This window comes from Oryctolagus cuniculus, chromosome 3 (assembly GCF_051225735.1).
Source record: "Oryctolagus cuniculus isolate XC-2025 breed Fujian yellow rabbit chromosome 3, ASM5122573v1, whole genome shotgun sequence".
Classification (NCBI taxonomy): Eukaryota; Metazoa; Chordata; class Mammalia; order Lagomorpha; family Leporidae; genus Oryctolagus; species Oryctolagus cuniculus.
The window spans coordinates 69,942,768-69,962,443 of record NC_142869.1 but is presented as its reverse complement, the minus strand read 5'-3'; the positions used below and the strand labels follow the sequence as shown (position 1 = coordinate 69,962,443).

The window sequence follows — 19,676 nt, the reverse complement described above, 5'->3', positions numbered from 1 at the left end:
GCCAGAAGGAAAGAAGACAAGCCAGGAGCACTGTCTGCAGTGAGATGGTCTGAGAATTCTGAGAGTGATGACAGCACTCACCAGTGCTGACAGAACTTCCGGCAATGACAGAAATATTCTCCATCTGCCAATACCATAGCCAATAGCAACATGTGGCTACTGAGAAATTGAAATGTGAGGAACTGAATTTTTAACTTTTCAAAATACAGTCACAGGCAGCTAGTGGCACTGACTAGCACAGTCCCAACTCAAAACTTAAAAAAGTTCTAGAAATACCAAGCCGAACGAATAAAAGACTACACTTTGACATCACAAAACTGCTGAAAGCCAAAAATAAACCAAAGTCTGAAAAGCAACCAGATTTAACAAACTGGATTACAATCAAAGGAGGAAGGCCTGTGCTGACCTCTAACCACAAACAGTAGCAACTAGGTCTCAAAGAGACAATATGCTAACTTGAAAGGAGCTGTGGTACAGTGGGCCTAGCCTCAGCCTTAGGCACCAGTGTCCCATTTGGGTGCCCGTTCATGTCTGGCTGCTTCTCTTCCAATCCAGCTCTCTACTTATGGCGTGCAAAGCAGCAGAAGATGGCCCAAGTGTGTGGGGTCCCTGCACCCGTATGGGAGACCCGGAAGATGCTCCTGGCTCCTTGCTTCAGATCAGCTCAGCTCCAGCAATTCAGGGAGTGAACCAATGGATGGAAGACCTTTCTCTCTCTCTCTCCCTCCCTCTGTCTGTAACTCTACCTCTCAAATAAATTAAAAAATAAATAACTGCCCACCTAGATTTTTATGTACAGCCCCCTCCTCCAAAAAAACCTTCAAAAACAAAGATGGAAAACAGACGTTATCAAACAAGAAACAGAATTCTTTAATGGACATGTCCAAATACAGAAAATATTAAAGAATATTACTGGGCGGGGCCGGCCCTGTGGCATAGCGGGTAAAGCCGCCGCTTCAGGTGCCAGCATCCCATGTGGGTGCCGGTTCTAGTCCTGGCTGCTCCACTTCTGATCCTGCTCCCTGTAATGCGCCTGGGAAAGCAGTGGAAGATGGCCCAAGTGCTTGGGGCCCTGCCACCCACGTGGGAGACCAGGAAGAAGCTCCTGGCTCCGGATCCACCCAGCTCTGGCCCTCGGGCCCTTGTGGCCATTTGAGGAGTGAACCAGTAGATTGAAGATCTTTCTCTCCCTCTCTGTAACTCTTTCAAATAAATAAATAAATCCTTAAAAAAAAAAAAGGATATTACTGGGCAGACAGAAAAGACTAGAGATGCACTAAAGAATGAAGAATGTATCATTACAGAACAAAACACTAATATTTGTGGGTGGTTACAATATATATAGAACTAAACTATCCAGTAACAGCATGTACTTCCAGAGAGGGAAAGGTACAATTAATCTTTTCTAAAGTTGTTGCATTGACCAAAAACAGGAAAAAGCACTGACTTATTTTACACTTTAACACAGCAAAGAGGCATATGGTTATCTCTAAATACTAAAGAAGCAAGAAAAGACAGTATCACTATTAAGCCAATTACGAGAAGTTAACTGAAATACAAAATAATATTGCAAAAGTCAGGAAAGAAAATAAAACTCAAACAGGATAAATAAAAATCATTTATTAGTATTAACAACTTAAGTCTAATTGTGTCACTAAGTATATCAGATGCAAATGTACTAAATGTACCAATTAAAGGACAAACATGGTCAAATAAGATTTTCTGAAAAGAAGAATAACATGATACTTACAGAAAACAGCAAAAACATAGAAGTCAAAACAAAAGAATGGAAAAACATATCAAACAGACACCAAATGAATGTTAGTGTATCTGTCTTAAGACTAGATAAAAAATGCATTACTAAAGAGGGATACTTCATGATGATAAAAAGTTTGATTTCCCACTACTTTAAAGTCTGTTAATTAGTAAAACAAAAAGCTATGGCAGAAACTATACAGATCTAAAAATTATAAAATACACAAAAGTATAATTACACAAGATCATTACATACAAAACTATAAAATTCTATATGAAATGATGAAACAAGTACAATTTATAAGGTTGGAAGCCCTCATTATTGTATAGAAATGACCTTTAGATTCAGTGTTATCTCAATCACACCATCAACATACTATCTTTTTGCAGAACTTTCAAGAGACAAAGTTAGCCAAGGCAATCTTGAAGAAAATCAGTAAAGTGTTTAATAATTCTCTATTGCTATCCAAACAAATTATTATAAACTTAGCAGCTTAAAATACTCATTTGTTATCTCCAGAAATCCTAGCACAGCATGGTTCTCTTCATTCACTAGAATGAAATCAAGGTACCAGAAAGTCTATATTCCTGACTAGATGCCTTAGTGAACAATGTGCTTCCAGGCTCATTCAGGATGCTGGCAGAATTCAGTTCCAAGCAGCTGTTAAGACTGAGGTCCCCATTTCCCTACTATGTCAAGCTAAGGTTGATCTCACCTTCTAGAGGCTGTCTGAATTCCCTGGTTCTTAGTTTCATTTCAAAGGCTTCAGAAGGTCAAGTCCATTCCTCGCTTTGTAGTCAAATCTCTCTGATCTCTTCTGCTGCATCTTACTCAGGATTCTCTATTCCACCTTCCTCTTTTTAAGAGCTCACATGATTATACTGGGCCCACCCAAATAATCAGAGATAATTTCACTATTTTAAAGTCTGTTAATTAGTAACCGTAATTACATCTACAAAATCCCTTCACTGCAGTATCTAGCTTAGGGTTCAACTGAATAATCAGGGGACAAAAATCCTGAGGGAACATCTTTAGAATTCTGCCTACCCAAAAGTAAGAAGACTTGTTTTACTGGCTTTCAATTTTACTATAAAGTTATAGTAATGAAGATATAAGGTGCTGGCACAAGGATAAACAAGTGATATAGATATAGAGCACAGAAACAGATCTTAGTACAGACACTTGATTTGCAAAAAAAAAAAAAAAAAAAAAGGCACTGCAAAGCAGCAGGAAAGAGCAATTCTTTGACAACAGGACAGTCATATGGAAATGAAACCCAACTCACACCATAAGAAAAATCAATTTCAGGAGGATTATAAACCTCTATGAAAAGCATAAAAGTGTTTCTGAAAGATAAAATATAGGGGATTCTTTGGAAACAGTGGCATGATACAGCAGAGCTCACTAAACCAGCTCTCTACTAAAAAAGTCATTTAACTGGTAAAAAAAAAATTTAAATCACCTATTTAATGAGGTAACAATAGCAAGTATCTGTGACTTATGAACCATAAGCCACTCCTACCCCACCCACACAACTCAGGGGTGAAGTTCTAATGAGGCAGGTGCTTTGGGAGCACCGGGTAGGACTCAGGTTTCACCCCAGGAGGTGGCTGCTGGCATTTTCACCATCCCACACTCAGTCTTCAGCTCCATGCTGCAAAAGCTCTATTCCAGGAAAGCACAGATGAGGACACTGGGACTTCCTTCCCCCCAACCAACCCCAATTGTAAGCAGAAGCTCTACCTCAAGCATTGCAGGGCAAAAAAATATTGGTTTCCAGTCACTCACTGGTAAGCAGTCATTACCAGTCATGTATTGGTAATTGACAATTGTAATGTAATTGGTAAATGATTGATTACCAGGAAAGGCAAGCTGAGAAGAACAGGGGCTACCATCCCTGTGGCACTCTTAGAGCAGTGGCGACATCTGAGAATTGATCTCCTGCCTCCACCCCCAGGTCCACTTAAGCAAGACAGAGGTTGAGGAGCCGAGAATAAGAGCAGAAACCTCTGGAGCCCTACCCACGGATACTAACTTTATTTGGAATAGACTAGGCCAGTTTGTTTCTCTGGGCACTGTCCAGAACTATGGCAATCTTTTGAATGAACAACTATAAGGAAGTCAGTAGTTCCATGATAGTAGCAGAAAAAAGCAAAGCTGCAGAGCAGCTACAAATTTAACGAAGAGATCTAGGTAAGGACAAAGCTAGTAAGAGCTCTCTTGGGATAAGCACAAGTATAAGCTCTCTTGGGATAAGCACAAGTGTTAGCTTCTGTAGAAGCCTGACTTTAATGGGACCAGACCAGTGAGCAATTTATGCCCCAGGATGTGGATGGAAACAATACCATAAACAGCGAGCAATTAGTGAAAACTGACACTGAGTATGACAGCAATAGGGCAAACCAGCCACAAACTCAACAAAGACTTGTGGGAAAGAGATAGATAAGAAAGCAAGGCCAAAACCACAGCAATCCCTCACAGCCAGGGAGAGTGTGCACATGCCCAAAATGAGATCCTGTAAGAAGCAACATCAAAGGCTTTATACACTGTGGGGAAAACAGCCATCACTGAACTACTCCGTCCACGCCAGAGAACAAGTAAACAGCAACAATTCCAGGTGGTGGGGAGATGAGGATCCACATGCAGAGTTGCTATGACATACTACCTAAACTGTCGTTTTAAGAAAGTGTAACTTATACATAAGGAAGGCAGGCAATAGAAAGTGCCTTTGAGCCGGCGCCGCGGCTCACTAGGCTAATCCTCCACCTAGCGGCGCCGGCACACCGGGTTCTAGTCCCGGTTGGGGCGCCAGATTCTGTCCCGGTTGCCCCTCTTCCAGGCCAGCTCTCTGCTGTGGCCTGGGAGTGCAGTGGAGGATGGCCCAGGTGCTTGGGCCCTGCACCCCATGGGAGACCAGGAAAAGCACCTGCCTCCTGGCTCCTGCCATCGGATCAGCGCGGTGTGCCGGCCGCAGCGCGCCGACCGTGCCGGCCATTGGAGGGTGAACCAACGGCAAAGGAAGACCTTTCTCTCTGTCTCTCTCTCTCTCTCACTGTCCACTCTGCCTGTCAAAAAATAAATAAATAAATAAATAAAAAATAAAAAAAAATAAAAAAAAAGAAAGTGCCTTTGAAAGGGCTCACATTAGCTCCAGACACAGTTAAAAAGAGCTATTATAAATATGTTCAAAAAACTCAAGCTATGTTCAAAGAACCAAACGAACATATGACAATGCCTCAACTAATAACGAACATCAGTGAAAAGTAAAAATTATAAAAAAATTCTGGAGTTAAAACATATAATCATTGAAATTAAAAGCTCCCTAGAGTAGCTAAACAATAGACTGGAGCTAGGCCGGCACCGCGGCTCAGTAGGCTAATCCTCCGCCTAGCGGCGCCGGCACACCGGGTTCTAGTCCCGGTCGGGGCGCCGGATTCTGTCCCGGTTGCCCTTCTTCCAGGCCAGCCCTCTGCTGTGGCCAGGGAGTGCAGTGGAGGATGGCCCAGGTGCTTGGGCCCTGCACCCCATGGGAGACCAGGAAAAGCACCTGGCTCCTGGCTCCTGCCATCGGATCAGCGCGGTGCGCCGGCCGCAGCGCGCCGGCCGCGGCGGCCATTGGAGGGTGAACCAACGGCAAAGGAAGACCTTTCTCTCTGTCTCTCTCTCTCACTGTCCACTCTGCCTGTCAAAAAAAAAAAAAAAAACAATAGACTGGAGCTGGTAGAAGATCAGGATGAGTCCTGGATGCACCATAGAGTTAACCAAATCTATATGGGAAAAAAAAAAGTGTAAGTCCCAACACAGGTAACTGCATAAATAATTATGAGACAGGATAACTGCATATTCTCCTTGACTGATTTAAAAAGCAACTGCACATACAACACATGTGTAATCGTATTGCTGGGCCTATCACATATGGAAATGTAATGACACAAAAGACACAGGGGAGACAAACTTTACTGTAGCTGGAAAATATCAAATGGTAAATCGAATCTACAGGAAGAAATCAAGAAGGGCCAGCACTGTAGCATAGTGGGTAAAACTGCCACCTGTAGTGCCAGCATCCCATATGGGCACTGGTTCGAGTCCCAGCTGCTCCACTTCCTATCCAGCTCTCTGCTATGGCCTGGGAAAGCAGCAGAAGATGGCCCAAGTACTTGGGACCCTGCACCCATGTGGGAGACCTGGAAGAAGCTCCTGGTTCCTGGCTTCAGATCAGCACGGCTCCCTCTGGTCATTGTGGCCAATTAGGGAGTGAACCAGAGGATGGAAGACCTCTCTCTCTCTCTCTGTGTGTGTAACTCTTTCAAATAAATAAATAAATCTTAAAAAAAAAAATAAGATCTTGGGCCGGCACTGGGGCATAGCGGTTAAAGCCACCACCCACAGACCGGGATCACATAGGGGCACTGGTTTAAGTCTCAGCTGCTCCACTCCCAATCTAGCTCTGTTAATGCACCTGGGAAAGCAGCAGATGATTGCCCAAGTGCTTGGGTCCCTGCACCCACATGGGAGTCCCAGAAGAAGCTCTTGGCTCCTGGCTTCAGCTTGGCCCAGCCCCAGCCATTGAGGCCACTGGGGAGTGAACCATATGATGGAAGGTATCTCTCTCTGCCTCTCTCTCTCTGCCTTTCCTTCTCTGTAACTCTTTCAAATAAATAAATAAATCTTTAAAAGGAAAGAAAGAGGCCGGCGCCGTGGCTCACTAGGCTAATCCTCCACCTGCGGCACCGGCACCGGGGTTCTAGTCCCAGTCGGGGTGCCGGATTCTGTCCCGGTTGCTCCTCTTCCAATCCAGCTCTCTGCTGTGGCCCGGGAAGGCAGTGGAAGATGGCCCAAGTGCTTGGGCCCTGCACTCGCATGGGAGACCAGGAAGAAGCACCTGGCTCCTGGCTTCGGATTGGCGCAGCGCTGGCCATAGCGGCCATTAGGGGAGTAAACCAACAGAAGGAAGACCTTTCTCTCTGTCTCTCTCTGTCTATAACTCTCTGTCTCTCACTAACTCTGCCTGCCCCCCCCCAAAAAAAAAAAAGGGAAAGAAAGAAAGAAAAAAGAACAAAATACAACTAAATGCTGTCTACACATTTTGTCAAAGATACAAATGAGAATACATAAAAGCTATTTTCTTTACATTAATTAAAAAAAATTTTTAAAAAGATACAAATCAAAGTATAGGTGCATCTCTAACTCAAAAACCCAAATTACATAGTAGTCCAAAGCCCAAATGTTTTTGAGCACCTAGCAGTAGCAGTTTTGGAGTGTTCCTGATTTCGGATTTTCAAGTTAGCGATGCTCAACCAGTAGAAGTTTATATAAAATCCCAAAATCTGGCTGGCGCCATGGTTCACTTGGCTAATCCTCCACCTGTGGCGCCAGCACCCCAGGTTCTAGTCCTGGTTGGGGCGCCACATTCTGTCCCGGTTGCTCCTCTTCCAGTCCAGCTCTCTGCTGTGGCCCAGGAAGGCAGTGGAGGATGGCTCAGGTGCTTGGGCCCTGCACCTGCACGGGAGACCAGGAGGAAGCACCTGGCTCCTGGCTTCGGATCGGCGCAGCATGCCAGCCGTGGCAGCCATTTGGAGGGTGAACCAATGGAAAGGAAGACCTTTCTGTCTCTGTCTCTCTCTCACTGTCTAACTCTGCCTGTCAAATAAATAAATAAAATCCCAAAATCTGAAAAAGTGTGAAACACTTCTAATCTCAAGCATTTTCAATAAGGGATACTCACTCAACCTATAACTAAGTGGAAAAAGACCTACCACAAACAATATGAGAAATAAAGAGAGGGGCCAGCACTGTGGTTTAGGAGGTAAAGCTGCCGCCAGCAGTGCAGACATCCCATAGGGGTGCCGGTTCGAGTCCCGACTGCTCCACATACAATCCAGCTCTCTGCTTTGGCCTAGGAAAGCAGTAGATGGCCCAAGTGCTTGGGCCCCTGCACCTGTGTGGGAGACCGGGAAGAAGCTCCTGGCTTTGGATCGGCCCTGCTCCAGCCATTGTGGCCTTCTGAGGAGTGGACCAGTGGGTGGAAGACCAACCTCCCCCCCGCCCCAGCCCCCCGCCCCAGCCCCCGTAACTCTGCCTTTCAAATAAGTAAATAAATCTTAAAAAAAGAGAAACAATTTATCATATGTCAAGTTGATTCACTGGGAAGATACAACAATTACAAACCTATATGCACCCTGTAACAGAGCCCAAAGTGACAGAATTAAAGAGAAAAATTGACAATGCAACAAAAACAGAAGACTTCAATGCTATACTCCACATCAACAATAAGAAACAGAACTAGCACATGATAAATAGCAGACGATCAAGAAATAGAAGACTTAGACACTATAAACCAACAACAGTAGACCCAACAGACATCTACAAAGTACTCTATCCAACATAATACACATTCATCTAAAGCACACTTTGAAAGTTTCCAATAAAAGCCTACATATACAAAGGTACTTCAGAAAGTCTGTGAAGGGACTGGGCATTTGGCCATCATAGCAGCTGAGACACAAGTTAGGATGCCCACATCCCACACTGGAATGCCTCGGTTTGACTTCTAGCTGCTGTTTCCAGCTTCCTGACAGAGCAGATCCTGGAGGACAGTGGTGATGGCTCAAGTGATTGGGTTTCTATCATCCACACAGCATAAGGGACACTGAGTCCCTGGCTCCCAGTCACTTGAGGACATCTGGGGCATAAACCAGTGAATGGGAGCTCTCATCCTCTTACTTCCCCTCAAATAAATATTTTTAAAAAATACCTTTTGCTACAGAGGGGTCCAAGTCCTCAATGAAACAAACAAAAAAAGTTAATAGAAAACATAATGAAAAGATAAGTTTTAGTGGAAAAAAAAAATCCCCCAACATTCAAGCTTATTAAGGGTCTTCAAAAATTTCATGGAAATGTAAATAATGAAAAAAATCTGCGCACTGATTTTACAATCTGTTTGCACCAAAATAAACTCATCTTTTAATTCCCACTGCCACCAACTTTTTGAAGTACCTCATTCTAGCATTAAAAAAAGCACCAACAAACCGGAAAAGATTAAAAAGTATGTTCTATAACCACAATAGAACTAAATTAGAAATCAGTAATAAAAGAAATCTGGGAAACTCACAAATATATGGAAATTAACATACTCCTAAAAATCAATCTGTCAAGAAAAATCAAAACACTTGAGATAAATAGAAACAAAAGTACAGCATATCAGAACGTATGGGATGAACTAAATCAGCCCTCAGAGGGAAATTTACAGCTATAAATGCTACATCAAGAAGAGATAATACAGAAAAACACTTTTATGAACCTGAAATAAAAAAAAGGCTTCTTAAACACCACAAAGAAAAGGAAAAACCATGCCAAAAAATGTGGTGTGGGAACGATTTAATAAAAAACAGTTCCCAGGGTGGGAGTCTACCCAAGCAATTAAGATACCCATGTTGGGGGCCAACAGTGGTATAGAGGTTTAAGATGCCACCTGAAAAGCTGGCATCCCATATGGGCGTCAGTTTGAGTCCTGGCTGCTCCACTTAAGATCCAGCTTCCTGTAATGGACCTGGGAAAGCAGAAGATAGCCCAAGTGCTTGAGTTCCTGCACCCTGATGAAGCTCCTGGTTCCTGACTTTCACCTGGCCCACCCCTTGCCATCGTGACTCTGAGGAGTAACCCAGCCGATGGAAGCTTGCTCTCTCTCTCCTCTCTCTGTAACTTTGTCTTTCAAATAAAAACTGAAAAAAAGAAAAAAAAAAAAAAAAAGAGAGACACTCGTGTTAACCCACAGCACAGTGAGTTAAACCACCACTTGCAGTGCTGGCATCCAATTCAGAGCACTGGTTCAAGTCCCAGCTGTTCTGCTTCCAATCCAGCTCCCTGCTAATGTACCTGGGAAAGCAGCAGAAAATGGTCCTGCCACCAACATGGGAGACAAAGATGGAGTTTCAGGCTCCTAGCTTCGGACTTGTCGAGTCCTGGCTGTTGTGGCCATTTGGGAAGTGAACCAGCAGATGGAAGATCTCTCTCTCTCGCTCTCTCTCTCGCTCTCCCCACCCCCCCACCTCCTCCTCTCTCACTGCCTTTCAAAGAAATCAATCCTTTAAAAAAAAAAAAAAAAAAAAAAAAAGGTATCCACATCCCTTGGAGTACCTGGATTAGAGTTCCTGGTCACCTGATTCCAACTTTCCTATGAATCTGCACTGTAGGAGACAGCTGGCAATGGTTCAAGTAGCTGTGTCCTTGCCACCCAAGTAAGGAACCTCACTGGATTTCTTGGCTGGCTCTGGCATGTTCCAGACCTAGCTGTTGTGGGAATTTGGGTAGTGAACAGCTGACAGGCAATGTCTCTCAAATTAAAAAATTTTTAAAGGATTTATTTATTTTATTCAAAAGGCAGAGTTAGAGAAAGAGGGGGAGAGACAGAGACTGACAAATCTTCCATCCACTGGCCCAAATGGTCACAGTGGCCAGAGCTGTGCTGATCCGAAGCCAGGAGCTTTTTCCAGGTCTCCCAAGTGGGTACGGGGGCCCAAGGTTTTGAGCCATTCTCCACTGCATTCCCAGGCCATTAGCAGGGAGCTGGATTGGGAAGTGGAGCAGCTGGGACTAGAACTGGTGCCCATATGGGATGCTGGCACTGCAGGCGGCGGCCCCACCCACTATACCATAACACCAGCCCCTCAAATAAATTTTAAAAAGTCACATTTCTTACCAAAATGCAAGAAGAATTAATTCCTTCTGATATTTTTTTTAATTACAAAGGACAAAAATGAACAAAACTTTTGAATAGGCACATCACATAAAATATCCAAAAGACCAATAAATTTTATGAAAGTGATACACACCTTTAGTATTAGGGAAATGAAAATTAAAACCTCAAAGAGATACTACCTCATAACCTCCATAATAGCTAAAATGAGTAATACTGGCAATATTAATTATAGGTGAGGATGCTAAATAATCCAAGATAGCATATTCTATTTAAGGGAGTATAAAATGGTACAACCACCTTGGAAACTAGCAGATCTATGGAAAGCAAAGACACACATAACTATAACCCAACATATTTATTGTTACCTACCCAACAGATAACAGTGCATGAGGAGAATATGCTCATAACAGCATTATTAGTAGTAAAAACTGTGAGAATAGTCCAAATGTCAATCAATGGAGTGTATAAAATGTATATTCATGCGAAGTAATATACTAAAGAGCAATAAAGATGAATTAGTTTTAGAAATTAACATCGTTGTTCAGAACAAATGCAGCTAGACACAGATAGACAAGAGTCCATTTATATGAAGTTCAACGTCAGGCAGAACTAGGTCAGAATAGTTGCAGGAAAAAAAGCAGTGACTAAGGGGAAGGAGAGCTTCTGAAATTTTCTTGCCTGAGTGGCAGTTCCACGGGTCATGATTTATAATACCTCACCGAGTGGTATTTTGCATGCATTTTTTGTATGTGTTATGGTTCAATGTGAACTCTAAGATATCACATGAAATTTAAAATTAAAGTCAACTGAATGATAGCAAAATTAGACTATTTAGAATTTAGAAGGTTGTGACTTGCAAAGACTTAAGACACCTAAAAATATCAGAAAGAAAAACCGATACTGAATTCAGTAAAACTTTATATAATGGGAAATACAAAACACACAAAAGGAAAAAACATGATGGAGGAAAATGGTTCCATCAAATACTAACAAGCTTGACTTTGAATTCGATCATATATTCAAATGTATAAGATATAAACTTATAGAAATACTGGCAATGGGCTTTTCATACAAGTATTAAGTTCAATCTCACTAGCAATCAAGACATACCAATTGAAACAAAATATCTTTTAACGGCAGTTAAACTGGAGGAAAGTTATATAACTTCCTTCTCTAGGGAGTACTTTATTCACACTTCTATGACAGACATACAATTTCCTTCCTCCCTACTTCTCCATTTCAGACAACTTTACTTCAGAGCTTTGGGAAAGTTGCTCTGTGATCCACAAGAGAATATGTATTACTGTAGTTCTTTAATTTTCTGTTTCTGGTTTGGTCCCCTTGAGGCCTAACTAGAGACCTACCTGTGTTCTAAGAGATATCCAACACCATATCCTTCTACCATGAAACTTGTTCTGCTTAAGTTCATTTCTAGCAACCAAACGACCAATGGCTATAACACCCTGACGGCATATGCTACAACTACATTATAATTCATCTGTTGACATCAGAAGTTGGAAACTGGCAACTCACAACCTGTTTAACCTAATCCACAAGGCATTATTTAAAAGTGTGAATTAGGGGGAAGGCGTTGTGTCAGTGCAGTGGGTTAAGCTGCTGCGGGCAATGCTGGCATCCCAGGAGCACCAGTTTAAGTTCCTGCTGCTTGACTTCCAGTGTAGCTCCCTGCTAATGTGTCTGGGAAGGCAGCATTAACACAGTCCACATACTTGGGTCCTTGCAACCCAAAAGAGACCCAGGTGGAGTTACAGGCTTCCGGCTTCTGCCTGGCCCAGACCCAGCTGTCTGCAGCCATTTTGGGGAGTGACCAGTAGTTGGGAGATCCCTCTAACTCTGCCTTTCAAATAAATCATTTTTTTAAAGTATGAATTAGATGTTAGTAAGCCTTAAAATCCTACTTATCCTATTAAGAAAATAATGACAAGGGGCCAGCACTGTGGCTCAGCGGGTTAGCTCCCTGGCCTGAAGCCCATATGAGCTGCCCATATGGGCTTCCCATATGGGCACCGGTTGAGACCTGGCTGCTCTGCTTCCGATCCAGCTCTCTTGCTTTGGCCTGGGAAAGCAGTAGAAGATGGCGCCCAAGTCCTTGGGCCCCTGCACCCACATGGGAGACCCGAAGGAAGCTCCTGGCTTCGGATCAGCGCAGCTCCAGCCGTTGCGGCCAACTGGGGAGTGAACCAGCGGATAGAAGACCTCTCTCTCCCTCTCTGCCTCTCCTCTCTCTGTCTAACTCTGACTTGCAAATAAATAAATAAAACTTTAAGAAAACAATGACAATACACATTCAGTAACAATAACATTTACCTCCCTTTGTCCAATAAATCAACTCCTTGAACTCAATACTAAAGAAGTAATCCAGCTCAACTATAGTCTTTTTACTTTTTATTTGTTGAACTCTTTATTTCGTGGAGCATTAAGTCTTTGACTATAATGTAAATTAAAAATGTTCTATCTCAAAAATAATAAAGCAATTCTAAGTAAGAAAAGTGATTATATGCCTTATAGATACCACAATATTATAACGGTGAAAAGAAACGAGATTTAACAACTGTGATTGAGTTTTGGTGTATGTATTAACTAGATCATACATTCACTTTAAAGATAATTATGAACACTGTGCAACATAGGAACACATACAGAGGAAGGAACATAAGCTTAAAGTTACTTTTCGGGGCTGGTGCTGTGGCACAGCGGGTTAATACCCTGGCCCAAAGCGCCAAGACCCGGCTGCTCCACTTCCAATCCAGCTCTCTGCTATGGCCTGGGAAAGCAGTAGAAGATGGCCCAAGTCCTTGGGCCCCTGCCCCCATGTGGGAGACCCGGAAGCAGCTCCTAGCTCCTGGCATCGGATCGGCGCAGTTCCAGCCGTTGCAGCCAATTGGAGAGTGAACCAGTGGATGGAAGACCTCCCTTTCTGTCTCTCTCTTTCTTCTCTCTCTCTCTCTCTCTCTCTCTCTGTCTCTATGCCTCTCCTCTCTCTGTGTAACTCTGACTTGCAAATAAATGTCTTCAAAAAAAAAAAAGTTACTTTTCAATGACTCCTTAATATTACCTTACTTTCTGTCCCTGCTTTTCTTCTCAAAAGAAAAAAAAACTCACCAACAAAAGCAACAATAGCAAATATGGGTAGGGTCACAAAGACAAAATGCGATGGAAAAAGGATGCAAATCCCTGTCCACACCACTTACATACCTACTAGTAAACACAATAAGGTACCCACTACACATAAACATGCTGCTGGCTACAAATAAGAACATACTAAAAACAAACAAATATGTAGGCCCCCTTTTAAAAACTTGCAGGGCAGACAGACATTTGGACTAGTGGTTAACCACCTTACCTCACATTAGAGTGCCTGGGTTCAAGTCCCGGCTCCACCTCAGATTTCAGCTTCCTGCTAATGAAAACCCCAGAGGGCAGCAGGTAATGACCCATATACTTGCATCCTTATGACCCCCATGGAAGACCTAGATTGAATTTCTGGCTTCTGGCTTCAGCCTAACCCAGCCCCTACTTTCGAAGGCATTTGGGGAGTACAGGATCAGGATACAAGATCTCTCTGTTTCTACCTTTCAAATAGATTTTTAAAAATTTATTTTTTTATTTTATTTTATTTTTTTGACAGAGTTAGACAGTGAGAGAGACAGAGAGAAAGGTCTTCCTTTTCCATTGGTTCACTCCCCAAATGGCCCCTACGGCCGGTGTGCTGCGCCAATCAGAAGCCAGGAGCCAGGTGTTTCCTCCTGGTCTCCCCTGCGGGTGCAGGGCCCAAGTACTTGGGCCATCCTCCACTGCCTTCCCGGGCCACAGCAGAGGGCTGGACTGGAAGAGGAGCAACCGGGACAGAATCTAGAGCCCCAACCGGGACTAGAACCGGGGTGCCGGTGCCACAGGTGGAGGATTAGCCAAGTGAGCCGCAGCACTGGCCTAAAAATTTATTTTTTAAAAAAATCCTGGTTTAAAAAAAAAACTTGCAATATAATGCTTTAGAGTATATTACTGCCTATCAAAGAATAAGACTGCTAATCCAAATCTAGTGCTTGAGGCTTAAATGATATAACCATGTCATGTAAATCTAATCAATTCTCAAGTCATAGAAAATTACAGGAACTAAAGGATAAAAGTAGCAATTTAGAACATCATCTAAAATCTGCTTATGTCAGATACAACTCTGCTGGAATTCTTCAACAGACCAGAGAGACAAGCCATCTAAGTCAAGTGTTTCTGACCATATATCGTTAATACTTGTTGTTCCCTAGTCTTCATCACAAAAAGAGAAATCACTTAAATTCTGAAGTACCATTATACCCACACACAATAATAATTAAAATACATGGTTATTAACATGCCATGCACTTCTCATTTAATTCTCAAACATTGGGAGGTGGATACTATTATGATTCCTTCCTACAAACAAGAAAATCTATAGATGAGGCACTGAGAGTTTAAGTAACCTAATACTACATTAAGTAGCAAGACTCAAATTGGGGGGCCGGCACCTCGGCTCAATAGGCTAATCCTCCACCTGTGGCGCCGGCACCCTGGGTTCTAGTCCCAGTCGGGGCGCTGGATTTTGTCCCAGTTGCTCCTCTTCCAGTCCAGCTCTCTGCTGTGGCCCAGGAGGGCAGTGGAGGATGGCCCAAGTACTTGGGCGCCTGCACCTGCATGGGACACCAGGAAGAAGCACCTGGCTCCTGGCTTTGGATCAGCACAGCGCCAGCCGTGGCGGCCATTTGGGGAGAGAAGCAACAGAAGGTAGACCTATCTCTAAAAAAAAAAACAAAAGATAATAATAATTTAGCAACATTTATCAAGAGCTCTAAAATTGCTGATAATTCAATAAAGAATCCATTTTTTTTAATTTTACCGTTACCACATCATTGTCTGTAATAGCCATAAAATACAAAATTTAAAAATCATCTAAATGACTCCTGCAGAGCTGTTTTGTTCACCAGCAGACCCTCATCAGGAAAACTGCACCTCACACAATCCATACAATCTCAAGTGGACTGTCAATCATGGCTTTCTGTGGGTTCCCTTTCTGTGGCTGCTCTCACTACACACCTCATCTCCCAGGTCCCAAGCAGTAATAATCACAGCGACCCCAGAACTCACATGTGCATTTCAGGAAAGAGAAGTTGTCTTTTAAATGTGCTTGCTAAGCTAAATACATGTATCTGAGGCTTCAGAAGCAAGAAGCTAGAAAAATCCAGAAAAACAAGGATATCAAATGACATTGTTAGAGATGCTGGATCTAGTTGTTTCCAAAACCATTCCATCCTCCTCCAACCACGATTCTCAGTTATGTAAACCAGCAGGTTCACTTTGTTAATTTAACAAAGGTGCACTTTCTATCACAGGTAACCAAAAGAATCATGCCACACAATACCTAGGCAAGAGTGGTGAACTATAGTACATCCACTCAATGAAACAACATTGGCATGGGGGGGGGGGGGGCAGAATCTGCCAGAAAAGGTTAACACTGTACTCTCTTAAGAAGTAAATACAGGCCCACGCCGTGGCTCAATAGGCTAATCCTCCATCTGTGGCGCCGGCACACCAGGTTCTAGTCACGGTCGGGGCGCCGGATTCTGTCCCGGTTGCCCCTCTTCCAGGCCAGCTCTCTGCTGTGGCCAGGGAGTGCAGTGGAGGATGGCCCAAGTCCTTGGGCCCTGCACCCCATGGGAGACCAGGAGAAGCACCTGGCTCCTGCATTCAGATCAGCGTGGTGCGCCGGCCGCAACGGCCATTGGAAGGTGAACCAACGGCAAAGGAAGACCTTTCTCTCTGTCTCTCTCTCACTGTCCACTCTGCCTGTCAAAAAAAAAAGAAAGAAAGAAAGAAAGAATACATACTATTTATCATAAAAAGAAAGCATGCCTTGGGTCTTATCAGAATGAATAGGATAGCTTTACCCAAACCCTCTCAACCTGTCCTACAATCATCCTGAAACGGAAAGCACACTCAGTGGCAGGCTTTAGAATGGAAGCCTAATCAGTTTCCAAAGAAAGGCATAAATGTATGAGTACAATCATCTTAATAATCCTTACAGATGAAAAGGAATAAATATTACAAGTCATCCTAAAAAATCCATATTTGGCTTTCTGATCAATCTCTGTAGAATCTACTTTTATTTAAATGCAGGAGCAGCTCTCTGCTGTGGCCAGGGAGTGCAGTGGAGGATGGCCCAAGTGCTTGGGCCCTGCACCCTTTGGGAGACCAGGATAAGTACCTGGCTCCTGCCATCGGATCAGCCCGGTGCGCCGGCTGCAGCGCGCCGGCCTCACCGGCCATTGGAGGGTGAACCAATGGCAAAGGAAGACCTTTCTCTCTGTCTCTCTCTCACTGTCCACTCTGCCTGTCAAAAAATAAATAAATAAATAAATAAAAAATGCAGGAGCAAATTGCTGTCTTCAAGTCAACAAAATTTCAGAGTTAATGATAAAGCCACACTGGAGAGATGTGATTTGAGTTTCACAACCTACCACCTGAATCTGCTTGTGTATTTTTCCACTCCATGTTTTGATTTCTCATCAATCCATTTAAATTTTCTCTGTCTCTCATTAGGTTTACCATATAATACATGCTACGGGGGCAATAAAGGAATTAAAACTAAGTGTGTTTAAAAATATTTCTTATAGAAGAGTCAGACTGTGAGTCAAGCCTTTGTCCTGCCCATATTATATATAATAATAGAGTTGACACCTGCCAGAAAGCATCACAATTTAGTCCAGAGCCTTATCCATCAAGCTATAAAGCCTCCGCAATAAGCAGACTGCTCCAACATGACAACGGAAAATCCTCTGTTCAAATTCCAATGTTTATTTGTTATGGTACCATTGGGTTTAAGAGGCCAAAATATTAAGATAAATGGAATTCCAAATTAGATTATCAAACACGAAAATAAGATTTGTCATTAATCTATCTCTAATATTTTCCATGAAGGGATGAAACACCTTTCAAAAAAAAAACAAAACGTACGATTTGCACAGCTGGTACAGCTTTCATTTAGAAAGCTTGGTTTTTTTTTTTTAATCTTATGTGAAAATATCTATAAAATCATGCCAGAAAAAAAAAAAAACACAAAATTTATAGGTAAACTGAACGAGCCTAAAAGACTGATCAGTAAATTAAAATTTGCTAAAGAAAAACTAAAAATTATTCAATTATTCAAGAAATTATTCAATTAGGCAATATGTTCAAGTGGATATTCTAGTGATTAACACACAGACAGGACCCACACTTCGGCACCAGCACTCTGTATGGCTGCTCCACTTCCAATCCGGCTCCCTGCTACTGGCCCAGGAAAGCAGCAGAAGATGGCTCAAGTGCTTGGGCCCCTGCGCCCACGTGGGAGACCCAAAAGAATCTCCTGGCTCCTGCTTTCGGATAGGCCCAACTCCTGCCATTGCAGCCATTTGGGGAGTGAACCAGCGGATTAAAGACACCTCACTCTGTTTCTTCCTCTTTCTGTAACTCTGCCTCTCAAATAAATGAATAAATCTTAAAAAAAAATAATAATACACAGACATGGTTCAAATCTCAGCCCTCTCACTTACTACTCAGGGTGGCAATGGGCAAGTTAATTGACTTCACTGTGCTTCAGCTTCTTCATCCGTAAATTGGAATAATAACAGAACAAATCCCATTGGCTTATCTGTATCACCCTCAAAAATAAAACTTGCCTAAGAATTACTAAATAAGCATCTTCCTAGATCTGAACTACATGGGTACATGTGCACAGCACTAACAGTCCATCAACAAACAAAACATTTAGCTAGGTACCAACTCTGTAAAAGAAATCCTGCTATGCACCTAAAGTATGAAAATGAACAGTCTCTGAATTCAAGAGCTTTCTGCCCAGTAGGCAATATAAAGAAAACCATAGAGGCCAGTGTTGTGGCCCTGCAGGCTAAGCTGCCACCTGCAGCTTAACATCCCTGTTTAAGTCCCAGCTGCTCCACTTCAGATCCAGCTCCCTGCTAATGCATCCGGGAAGGCAGCAGAAGATGGCCCCTGCCACCCACATGGAGACGCTGATGAAGTTCCAGGCTCCTGGCTTCGTTATGGCCATTTGGGGAATGAACCAGCAGATGGAAGACTCCCTGTCTCTCCCCCTCTCTGTCACTCTGCCTTTCAAATAAGTAAATCTGAAAAGAGAGGAGAGGAGAGAATAAAGAATGGGGGGGGGGGGAGGAAGGGGAGGAGGGAGGGAGCTACCTACTTACCTACCTACAATAAAAGGTATAGCATAATAGAAATTCTGTGAAAAACAGACAATCCTAGGAATCACTGGAGAATGCAGGCACCTGATTAGGGTAAAACGGGTCAGGTTAAGAAAGCTCCATAAATATTTTCTAAGAAGCAATCATCTAGTAATTTCACACTGCACTGTCATTTATGTAATCTACATAAGTTTTTTTACATAAAAAAAGACCACCTAGCTGCAAGGCATGATGAAAACACACTAACCCCAGAGTGAGGAAACTGAGTTTTGTTCCAACTTTCTTACAATTATCTAAGCTTCCTCAACTGTAAAATGAACAGTTGTACTAGGCTGCATCCAAGGTCCCTTTCAGCTCTGTAATTCTCATTTTATGAAACTGAGCAGAGACAAGCAACTTGCCCAAGGTCATACATACCCCCAGTTAATGGCAGGACACCAACTGCAATCATTATCTCTTGAATACAACACTGCTTCTCCTGCTTCACAACACCAAGCCCCTGACTTACTCAAGATTCTTAGACATTATTAATAAGCATGATAGAGCTTATGAAACTAAAGAATGTGTTGGTTTGACTCTTCTACAGAAAATGAGTGCTTAAAATCCAAATGCAGCCGGCGCCGCGGCTCACTAGGCTAATCCTCCGCCTGGTGGCGCCGGCACACCGGGTTCTAGTCCCAGTCGGGGCGCCGGATTCTGTCCCGGTTGCCCCTCTTCCAGGCCAGCTCTCTGCTGTGGCCCAGGAGTTCAGTGTAAGATGGCCCAAGTGCTTGGGCCCTGCACCCCTTGGGAGACCAGGATAAGTACCTGGCTCCTGCCATCGGATCAGTGCTGTGCGCCGGCCGCAGTGCGCCAGCCGCGGCGGCCATTGGAGGGTGAACCAATGGCAAAGGAAGACCTTTCTCTCTGTCACTCTCTCTCACTGTCCACTCTGCCTGTCGAAAAACAAAACAAAACAAAACAAACCACAAAT

The 19,676-nt window shown here is 43.2% G+C and overlaps 1 protein-coding gene across 2 annotated transcripts in view; it reads right to left on the bottom strand.

Annotated features, from left to right (window-relative positions):
- The window catches only part of TLK1 (tousled like kinase 1), a 153,496-nt gene that overhangs the window by 126,738 nt on the left and 7,082 nt on the right, over positions 1–19,676 (bottom strand). The window lies entirely within an intron of this gene.